Below are 11,846 nucleotides of genomic sequence, written 5' to 3'. Positions count from 1 at the left end.
GTTCCTGCTCACCTCTGATCCTGGGTGTGTCAGAGCACCTGAGAGTGGAGCTTCCTCTGGGTGTTGTGTGCTAAGTTGATTTTTAATTGTTACTTTTATCTTCTATAAAACACAAATCACAGTCTACCTGTCTGAAACAAAATACCAGGAAAACAATTGTTGCATCTCAAAACAACTCCTTACCAGCCACATTTTTTAATGAATACATAAAAAAATCAAAATACCATTAATTGTGAGCTGAGAATCAAAGAAGTGTTCCCTAAGCAACCTGTGATCATGCCAGGCTTTGTATGGCTGTAGTCACATGCATGAGTCACTGAAAAGGGGGCTTTAGGATGTGATCATACCAGCCTTTGTTATGGCTGGGGTCACGTGCATGAGTCACTGAAATGGGGAGAGGCGGGTTAAGAATCACTCAACACTTTTATAAAAATACATGAAAATATTTGTGGCTAAAATGAAGTATCTGTCCTAGAAAGGCAAATAGATCCATTTTAGTGTTTGTAGAATTAAGTGGATCTTAACACTTTTGAAATATAAAATATTTACCCAGATAATAGGTTACACATCATTCAAGCTAATTAAGTTTAGTGGAAGACACACAGACTTGATTTTTTCACTGCTTTGAAGATAGAATTACTGTGTTGTATGAAAAAGTAATCATAGTTATTTCTTTTTAGTTCTATCTTATTGTTAATTGGCAACTGATAATCACATTATGTTTGTAGGGTGAAAGCCAACATTCTGATTTGTGAACGCATATGGAAGGAATAAATTAAGCTTATTAACATCTCTCAAACACATCATTTTTGTGATGAGAACACTCGAAATTAACTCTCTTAGCAATTTTGAAATCTACAATACACTGATGCTAAAAAGAATTCACCATGCTGGGCAATGATTCTTAAGAGAAATTGTATTCTTCCAGTCTGAGATGTGTCTTATTCCAGCATCTTATTATTCTTCCCACTCCCCTGCCTCTGCAGCCACCATTCAATTCTGTGTCTCTGTGCCTGAAGGCCTCAAAGTCCACATAAAAGAAAGACCATGCACTAGTGTCTTTCTTATCCAGGCTTTTGACAATTAGCATAGATTAGCAATATGTTTTTCAATAATTTTAGAAATGACAGAAGACTCTTCTTTTCAAGGGCAGAGTATTACTCCAGTTTGAATATATATGAATATAGATGTATGTGCATATATGTTTATATAATATATATACACATACATCATATACATATACATTACATAGACATAGACATCATAGACATAGACATCGAGATGTCATATACATATACTTCATATACATATACTTACGCAATCACATTTTATTTACCCATTCATTTATTAATGGATGAAAGTTGAGCTCTGCCTTTGCTATTGTGAATTGTGCTGAAATGGCCATAGAAATACTGGCATCTCTTCTACAGATTAACTTCAAACCTTTGGACTAAGTGCCAGGAGTAAGATTACTAGACTATATGATCCTGTATTTTTATTTCTGTGGTACTTATATTTCCAATAGCTGTAATAATTTAAGAATCACCAATACCATGCAAGCATTCCATTTTCTCTGCACTCTTCCAGAATCCTTCTTCTCTCATCATTTTAATAATAGCTGTCTTTCTGAGAATTGTGATATTTCTATTCATTATTTTACATACTAGAAATAGATTTCAAAACTATAAACTTGAAACAATATTTGAAAGAATAAGGCAAAATATTTGTAATGAATAAGCACTTCTTAAAAGTAATTTAGTGACTAAAGGAAAGAAAAAACACTGAAATTTGAACAATGATATATTTTAAAAATTACATAAAGAAAAGCAAACTTGAAGCATTCCAAATTATGATCACTAATATCTTTAATTTTTACATGAATGCAGCTGATGGTAACTAGATTATATCAGCCTTTGTAGAAAAGGATATTTCATAAATGTGCTTGTACAGTAAATTGGTGCAATCATTCTAAAAAGATCATCTGATGAAATACTGAATGGGTAGCCATGTTACACAAATATGTCCTGCAAAAGACACAACTGCTCTAGATACATATAACATGTTAACAATGTCTACACAATGTGTCAAAATATGATTTGAAAAGTGCTAACCCTGAAAATGCCTTATTTTGTCAATTGTCAATAATTAGAGCCTCAAAAATAGTTTAGTTCAGATTCTAAAACAAAATCTAAGGCCCAACAGGTCATGTCATTTCATAACTTTTACAGTTTACTGTTCCAGTAGTTTTAAAAGATGCTTTACCAATTTACCTGTATGGTTAATTACACATGAGTATGTGTGCCGTGCGTTTTTATTACATATGTCCTGCATTCTTGAGGCAACCAATTCCCAACATTCCAAGGAACTGCTATATTGATTTCCATAGTGGCTGTACAATTTTACACTCCCACCAGCAATGGATGAATGTGCCCTTATTGCACATTCTCACCAGCGTGAGCTGTCATTCGTGTTATTGATCTTAGCTATTCTGACAGGTGCAATATGAAATCTAAAAGTAGGTTTGATTTGCATTTTCCTGGTGGCTAAGGATGGTGAACATTTCTTTTAGTGTTTCTCGGCCATTTGAGTTCCCTCTATTGGGAATTCTCTGTTTGTGTCTGAACCCCAGTTTAAACTGGATTATTTGGTTTTCTAATATCTAGTTTCTTGAGTTCTGCATATATTTTAGATGTTAATCCTCCATCTTCTCCCATTTGGTAGGCTGCTGCTTTGTCTGATGTCCCTTTGCTGCTGGTGTCCCTTGCTTTATAGAAACTTTCCAGTTTCATGAGGTCCCATTTATTAATAGTTGATCTTAGAGCCTGTGTTGTCAGTGTGTTTTGTTCAAAAAGTTGTCTCCTGTGACAATGAATTCAAGGATACTCCCCCACTTTCTCTTCTATCAGGTTAAGTGTACAGTGTACCTGGTTGTATGTTGAGATCTTTGATCCATTTAAACTTGGATTTTGGGCAAAGTGATGCATAAGAATTTATTTTCATTCTTGTACATGCAGACATAGTATAACTGTTGTGTATTTCTGGCTTTTTTATAAAACATATAGTTTCTGTAAATGTGTGGATTTATGCCTGGCACTTTTATTAGACTCCATTCATCAGCCTGTTTTGATGCCAGGACCATATTGTTTTTGCTACTATAGCTCTGCAGTACAACTTGAAATCAGGGATGATGATACCTCCAGTCATTTTCTTATTGTTCAGGATTGTTGAGTATATTTGCTTTTCCATTTGAAATTGAAAATTGTCCTTTCAAGGTCTATAAAGAATTGTGTTAGAATTTTGATGGGAATTGAATCTGTAGATTGCTTTTGGTGGAGAGCCATTTTTGCTATGTTAATCCTATCTATCTGTGAGCTTGGGAGATCTTTCCATCGACTGATGTCTATTTTAATTGCCTTCTTTAAAGACTTGAGGTAATTATTAGACAAGTCTTTCATTTGTTTGACTAGAGTTACCCCCAGATGTTTTATGTTATTTGAAACTATTGTGAGAAGTGTTGTTTCCTTGATTTCTACCTCAGTACATTTGACATTTGTATATAGGAATGATGCTGAGGGGTTTGTTTGTTTGTTTGTTTGTTTGTTTGTTTTTAGTTAACTTTGTATTGAACTACTTTGCTGGAGGTAAAGTTTACTTTTACTATTGACACATCTTTATGAAGCAACTATTATATTGATCAGACAAAACTGAATCTTGGGTAAAGAGGTTCCCCAGAGGAATTTTTAGGGCCATTTATGTGTACTATCCTATCATATGCAAATAAAGATACTTTGATATTTTTTCCTTTCCAATTTGAATCTCCTTGATCTTTTTCAGTTATTTCTCTAAGACTTCAAATCCTATATTGAATAGGTATAGAGAGTACACAGCCTGTACCTGAAGGATACAGTTGGTGATCAACAGCTCTTTAATTGATTTAAGACCCTCAAAAAGAGAGGAAACATCCCTACTTCAGAAAATGCACCCAACTACTCAGTGCTTAAATTTTAGCTTAAAATTGTTGCTTATGGCTACTTTAGTCCAGACACTGTGTTCAGCCATTTCACTTAGGTTTTCAGGCCTCCTGTTTTTAATTCCCTAAAACTTGTCATGATGGAACTGACCTTCACACTTCCCCGAGCATGTGATAAGATTTGTTGCTGTTCATAACGTAGAGTAATTGTTCTGGAAAAAGGCACAAATATTTTCTATTTGTGGCTTTGTATTTAGTACAGTATTTCCCTAACATCTACCAAGTGGCTTTTCTCTCATTCTAAGAACAAAGTTATTTTTAGACATTTTAAAATAAATGTATTATATTTATTTGAAATATTTTTCTTTGAAACAAATATGAACTAGATACAGTCTTTAATCTGAAAACATAAATGACCATATTTATAAGAAAAAAATGGATAAGGCATAGATTTGCAAGCCCAGGATTCAGCTCTGTCTGATCAATATGATAGCTGCTAAATAAAGGTGTGTCGATATTAAAATGATTTATAGAAAGAGCGACAGATTATAGTAAGTGTTGGTTATGAGCATACATAAAATATCATGAAAGTTTTATGTTTAACCCTGAGAGGCAAGTTGTCCACAGGTCTACTGTGGTCAAATAGAGATCTAGCCTTACTGAACTCCTCAGGCTTAACATAAAGGGAGAACATGAGACAGCATTCTGCCTTACCTCTAATCCGTGCTTTCATAGCATCTAATAAGTGTCTTGGACAAAATTGCTGATTGATACTATGATTTTTTTTATTCAACAGATTGGAAAATGTTAACATTAGATACTCATTATAACCTGTGTTCATTTCTAAAATGAACACAGCAAAAGGCTTTGTTTAAGATACCATATGGCAGCAATTCCACTCTTTAACTTACTATAAATCAAACTATGGAAGGTTTCTGATAAAAATTCTTATATATCAACTGGTCATGTTGGCATATACCTTTAATCCCAGCACTCAGAAGGCAGAAGCACTCAGTCTCTGTGAGTTTGAGGCCAGCCTGGTCTAAATAAGCAAGTCGAGGACAGCCAGAGTTCTGTTACACAGCTAAACCCTATCTCAAAAAAATCAAAATAAAATAAAATAAAAAACTTTTCTCAAATATAATTTTGAGGAATGATGTCTATTATCGTAGAGAGCACCTTACTTGAAGAAGGTAGAAACATTGCACAATTTGCATATTAAAGTTCTTTTTCCTGACATCAGAACCTTAGAATGAATGTTCACAAACTATTCAGAAGAGTGTTTCCAAACCAATCCATCAGGCTACAAACTCAGTATCACATGAGCAGCCAAATTTCATTTAACTCAAGCTCTTCTAGAGAACATGGTCTTCTTGGCATGTCAAATAAAACTCTAAAGTTAAGAATCTTCACGCTGAATATTAACAAGGAAGCATAAAGAGAGAGTGAATTCTCCCAAAATGACAAGGATTAAACAAACAAAATTTAGGCATGACCCCAAGGTAATTAATGCAATATGGTACACAAGCAAAAGGATTAGCTTTAATTAGAAATAGTCTTCTAATAAATATGCAACATGATTATACTATATAATTAGTATTTTTTTAAATTTTAATATATCCCCGTACTTCTACACAATAGAAAATGTGGCTTAAAATTATTCCTGCATGGCTTATTCCTTCCATGTGTCTGAGAGTCCTTTTTATTACTATAAACACATTTCCTCAGTACTAGGATTTATTTTTTTAGAGTTTCCACAATCTTGGCAAAAACAAATTACTTAGTCACAATACCATAAGGAAATATCTTTATTTTACTTTGTTACAGAGAGCTTCTCCACTTCTGGGCATTTTCCTTTAGTTAAATATGTCTAAGCCTAATATATTACAAATGTGCTCTTAAATTTCTTCAAAAACCTAGTAAACAGAGGTACAAATACTTCCCGGCCAGATGTTTAGACTGTAAGGAGAAATTAAAGCTTTAAACCTTTGCTGACTAGGAAGAAAAGTTATGGGCCTAAGAATCCATCACAAACTGGCCACATAGGCCTGGGAAAGAGCAAACAAGTTGTTAGATATCATAAGAGCTGGCAGGTCAAGAAGACATAAAACTATAAACATAGAGGAAAATATGTCTAGGCAAACGAGGACATGTCCAAAGCCCAGACCTGCAAAGACATGCCTAGCAGACACTAAGTAATGGACCATCTGGTCCTCTCAGATATGGTTTAAGGTCAGATGCTCTGTTGACTCAGATTAACACCAACCTTAGGAATTTTCCACTCTGTTCTGCACGTAATAGTTAATATTTGAACTAGCCAATCATGTATGACCACACTGATCCCTTTGTTCCCTCAGACCTTTTTCCTATAAAAACTCCTAACTTTCAAGCCTCGTGGTTGGCTCCATTATCTCCTGCGTGAGATAACTGTGGTGTCGAACCAGGGCGTCCTGCAAATTAAAATATACCTCTTGTAATTACATCAAGATGTGGTCTCTCGTGATTCCTTGGGTGTACGTCCTCCCGAGATTTGAGTAGGGGTCTCCCCCAGGGGTCTTGAAAGACAACTTAAATTTCAGCTGAAACCTTTGAACAAGCTAGCCAATTTTAAATACTCCTAGAAAATGATTTTAACAAAGGGAGCAATCTAAAGCTGCACCGCCCTGGGACATTTGACAAGAGCACAGCTTCAAGCGAGATGTTTGGATGACCTCAGATCTAACACTGTGGTTTGGGGATTAGACTACATTTTGTTAGAGGTGCAAAATATGTAACAATCCTGCCAATGAAAAGAAATAAGTAAATAAAAGAATTAAGGAATGATCTCCAGATTGACCAAACAAAACATACATAGTACCAGAGTGCATTCTTGTTAGAATTTATAGCAAGCAGTCATTCTTATTTCTTCAGAGGTGAAAGGACCCTCTCTGGGTTGGCAATTGATAGCTCTTCTTGGGACATGGACGTTCAGACCGCATGCCAGGAACTCCCATGGTGAAAATGGGCAGCTGTGAAATGGAAAGGCCCGGCTTCCTAAACCACTGCTTGAAAGGACCCATTCTCCTCTGAAGAGCATCATCATCTGTGTACTGAGTAGGCAAATCATATCAGATGTGTTATCTGCGTGGGAATTTGGTTTTTGTAACACCTATCATGACCTTCACCAGTTCTCCCCCAAGTGTAAGCATGACAGGAAATTCACTATATTCCCTTAGTTTTAGGATTTTATACATAGAGATAATAAAATATCCTCATAGCTACTGTGCCATTTGCCTCTCGACCGCCTACCTGCACAGCCCTCCATCAAAGTCCCTCCCAGCTTCACGTCTCCCTATTCTTATGTGTAGTTTCACTAGTTCTAGTCACTGCAACCTGTGTAGACATGGGTATGTGGCTGTCCACTGGAGCATTCAGACGCCTACCAGTTGCCATAAGGACGATTCTCTCTCTTCTAACAGGTCTATGCTGTCAATAGCACTTCAGACCTGGAGATCTCAACCTTAGTCTGAATGTAAAGATTTGTAAACCTTCCCTGCATTCACATGCATTGCATATTGTGATGATGCAGATTAACTAAACAAACCATGGCGGGAAAGTTGAGGAAGGCTGTAGGAATTTTTTTATTTCTACTAGTTTGTCTCATTTAAGAGTTTCAAGTATAGCCGGGCGGTGGTGGTGCACGCTTTTAATCCCAGCACTTGGGAGGCAGAGGCAGGCAGATTTCTGAGTTCAAGGCCAGCCTGGTCTACAGAGTGAGTTCCAGGACAGCCAAGGCTACACAGAAACCCTGTCTTGAAAAAAAAAAAGTTTCAAGTATTTTCACCCTGGGTTATTGAATTTCTATCAGTGCAAAAATACTATGTAGTTTTCTCAGGATGAATGTTGGTAGCGAGTCCATTGACTACATCAAAGCACTGTCCTTAGACATGAGGATTTATATACCAACTCTGTTGACAAGCTACCTAAGTGTCTTACATTTTATAGTGCAGTATGTCATGGAGCAAATTCTACCATATATTAACAAGTATAAATGAGAAATGAGTTACTAAAATAACAGGAATATTGTGCTTTAGGAAAATAAATAATGAGAAATTGATCTGGAGAATGAGCAATAATGAAAACTATATTATCATGAGGGTCTTCCTCCTTAAATTCCAATGAGCTGATACAGTTAGCACACTCCTGTACCCAGCCATGAGCAACTCTTTCCTATTCTGAGTTCTCTGGAACTATATATCCTTTCATGCTCACAACTCTGAAACAGGTTCTGTATCATTATCTACTATATACCAATAGGCAAAGTCTCAGTAAATCTAAACACCTTCCACAAAGTTCTATAATGCTTATGTGATAAAATCTCAGCCCAACACTTTGCTTTCCTCCAAGCCCACACATATGACCTCATATCCTCAGGATGACTGCATAATTTTGTGAAATATTATCCAATGTGTTGTTTTCTATTGCTTTCCATGTTCTTTTCTCTTTTGATATACTTATATTTTAGTCACTTGATATAAAATAAACATTGGAGCTACTGTTAGAAAAACCATAAAACCAAACTCCTAAATGTATTCTTATTAAAATAAAGAACAGCATCTGAGCTAAGTGTGAGGTCCGACAATAAACAGAGTCTCCGCCTGTGTTCTTCTTACCTCTATGTCCGACAATATAGAGTCTCCGCCTGTGTTCTTCTTACCTCTATATCCGACAATGTATAGAGTCTCCGCCTGTGTTCTTCTTACCTTTATTTTATGACAAGCAAGTACACAAGCCACGAATCGGAAGCATGAGCACATGAGCTATAATCAAGCACAGCCAGTCCTCGTATGTCCCCAGAGTTCATGAGAATCATGAAGATCAGTCATGCTCCTTATCATGCTGCTAAAACATATATAATATTAACAAGCAGGTGGGCCTAAAGCAATTCCATAAGGAAGATCTAATTCCAAAATAAAACAAGACACATACTGTGGACACAATAAAAAGATATAGAAAGATATTAACTAATAACTTGTCTTCCTTATCTCTAATTCTTTCCAGCACCTCCATTTTTAAGATAGTTCAGGGGAGAAAACAAAAAATGAAAAGCTTTCTTTCCTAAATTTCATACAGATCTAATTTGGAAAATGAAAACTTGGTGGCATTGCAATTTCTGCCATTAAACAATATCAAAAATTTAAATACAGTTACGTAGGGAACTATGATAGTACTTGCCTACCATTCTTGAACTAAAGTAGGTAGGAGCAAAAATATGGAGCATTTAAGACTGAACTCACAACCAAATATTGTTTTAAAAAATAAAGATTAGACTGAGATAGAAAAAAAATATAGTTAGAGATAGCAAGATTCTATTGCTGAAGACACTATATAACTGGGTTATAAAATGTCAAGAAATCAAGTTAGAACTAACCTGGAAGCTTCCTGCCTACTGACTAACTCTTGAAGTGTCAGAAAGTGTTATGTATGCTGCTGGGGGTGAGGAGGGGCAGGGATGATCATCAGCAATCTTACCCCGCTATAAAACTTGAATAGTCTAATCTTAGTAAACCTGCTACGCAAGCTGTGCCAGCCAAGTAACTGTGGCATAACTGCTATGGGCCCAACCAACTGCTTTCTAATTGTATTTGAAGCGCCTCCCACAGGAATAAATTCATGTCTGATACCGTTAACCTGGTCCAAAGCCCGTAGCTATGGAGGTCATAGTTCCTACAGGGAAGAATGCTATTGTTGTTTTCTAAATGACATAATAAAAAACTGTCTGCTAAATATTTATGTGGATAGCCATATTGTTGATTGCAGTACTGGTCAGCAAAGCTTGTGTTTGTAATGAGTGAAGACATATAGAATCTCGAATTATCAAAGAATTAAGAATAGGTGATTGTTGAGTGCTCCGACCTAAACAGGACATTTATATTATTATTCCCTCTATTTTTCAAGAAAGAATGATCTGAAAGAATGTCAAAGCCAGAGGATGGAGAGGAATACCAGGGAAATGTTGTCTTCTGAACACGACCTAGCTGCTACACCCATGTACTTATTGCAGCTATAATTATCTGCAGAAGATCTGCACAAGATGAAGGTCCTGAACTCTCCATCCTGGACAGGAGAAGAATGTACAAGGCCCTTGCTTCTAGTGGAGGAGCTATTGGTTTCTTGGGGAGAATCACACTCTTCACTGTTGTAGCCACTGGTTAGTTGTCCACGTTGTGGTGAGAAGTTTTGTTTCTTTAAACAATCCAGTTATGCTATGTGAATATGCTTTTGTTTTATTCCCGAGTGTGGGATAGGAGGCTGTTTCAGACTGTCTGCAGCAACTGACTATGATTTGTCTCGTGCCCTGGCAGGGGTGTGATTCTGCCAGCTGAAGAGTTTATGTTTGGGAATTGTAGACTCTTGAGAGGGGATTAGAGAGTCCAGAGCCCAAGGCTGCAGTGGCTCCTGCTGCTGGCACTGACTGCTGCCACGTCTGCTCTTTGTTGGATTGCTGGTTGCTAGCTGGAGATATCCTGATGACAACAACTGAACTTGCCCCTAGGAACTTGACTTCCCTAATAAGCAGGAAATAGTCTAACCAGATCTAGGACACCTTTACCCTCCAACCTTCTTTTGGAAGGGGTAGAGAAGGATGGTAAATATAAGAACTCAATAAAGTAGCCAAAAAGTATGATTATACTATGTTCCAGCAAATAATACCCATCCATGCTTATGAAATACTAATTAATCTCAGTGAATGACACAAAAAGATAATAATGCAAGAAAGAAGCTTATTGGGGAAGAAGGGGCTTAACATGATGTACATGTACGGTGTTGGAAAAATTCAAAAAAGATAATAGCAAGGAAAATATAATTATAATATTTACTCATAAAACTACAAAATTTTATGTACTTCTATCACAGAAAACCTCAACCAATCGAAATGCAAAGTTATGGAGTCCAGTTCGAGCAGATACATCTACAAAATAATCCAAAGATGGGAGGAGAAAGACTGAGGACCCAAATCATCATGTCCAAATTAATTAAAGCAATCAATTAATTAAAGCAATCTTTTTTTTATTCATGTATACAGGCTGCCTTTCCCTAATTCAGGGTCCAAAAGGTCAGCTTTGGACATAAAGGGAATAAGAGTGAAAGTATGAAAGGTATAAAAAAAGTTTTTTATGACCCCTAGCAGACTGAGCAGAACTAAGAAGAATGGGGGTCAGCCGGTTCAGAGCCCTGGGTTCCAGAAAATTGACTGACCACAAAGAGAGGCGGAACTAGGAATGCCGGACAGCCAGTTCAGAGCTCTGGGTTCCAGGACGTCAACTGGTTCACGAGCTCCTCACCCTGCTGACCACAAAGTAGATGATTAATCCAGATTACATTCCTAAAAAGAGTATGTTCCCCTGCCTAACTGACTGAATAACTTGGGTTGGAATTCCCCCTCACTCCCCCTGGTTTGTGGTTTTCTCCTTTAAATACCCTACACTTCTTGAGCTTGGGGTCGAGCTCCTCTGTCCCCTGCGTGGGTTACGAGTCTCAACCCTGGTGTGCTAGTCCCAAAATAAACCTCATGCTTTGCATCAAGATAGGTCTCTTGTGAGTCTTTGGGTGGCCATGTTCTCCTATGACTTGAGAGAGGGTCTCCCCTCTCGGGGGTCTTTCAAGAGGTTTGTTTTTTTTGTTTTGTTTTGCTTTTTCCTGTTGGTTTTTCTTTTTTTTTAAACTTTTATTGCATTATGATGAGAAAAATTACATGATTTCAATTTATCTGAATTTGTTAACATTTAAAACCATATTTCAATTAAATAGAATCGAATCACATTCTGGTTTCCCTTTTGTACCACTGCTCCTCCCAGAGACCCCCCCTTCAATACCTACAATATCTTTTTTGTCA

At 36.7% G+C, this 11,846-nt stretch overlaps 1 long non-coding RNA gene across 2 annotated transcripts in view; it reads left to right on the top strand.

Moving 5' to 3' along the window:
* Positions 1-11,110, top strand: part of LOC116088813 — a 23,918-nt gene extending 12,808 nt beyond the window's left edge. The window contains exons 2-3 of one of the 2 annotated variants that reach the window (XR_004118023.1): positions 9,908-10,160; positions 10,868-11,110. This is a non-coding gene — a long non-coding RNA (uncharacterized LOC116088813). Of the gene's footprint in view, positions 1-9,907; positions 10,225-10,867 lie in introns of those variants that run through there. The other variant, XR_004118022.1, reaches the window with a different exon arrangement.
* The last annotated feature ends 736 nt before the right edge of the window (positions 11,111-11,846 follow it).

This window comes from Mastomys coucha, unplaced genomic scaffold (assembly GCF_008632895.1).
Source record: "Mastomys coucha isolate ucsf_1 unplaced genomic scaffold, UCSF_Mcou_1 pScaffold14, whole genome shotgun sequence".
Classification (NCBI taxonomy): Eukaryota; Metazoa; Chordata; class Mammalia; order Rodentia; family Muridae; genus Mastomys; species Mastomys coucha.
Note: the sequence above shows the minus strand (reverse complement) of the source record. Positions and strands in the feature narration are given on the sequence as shown.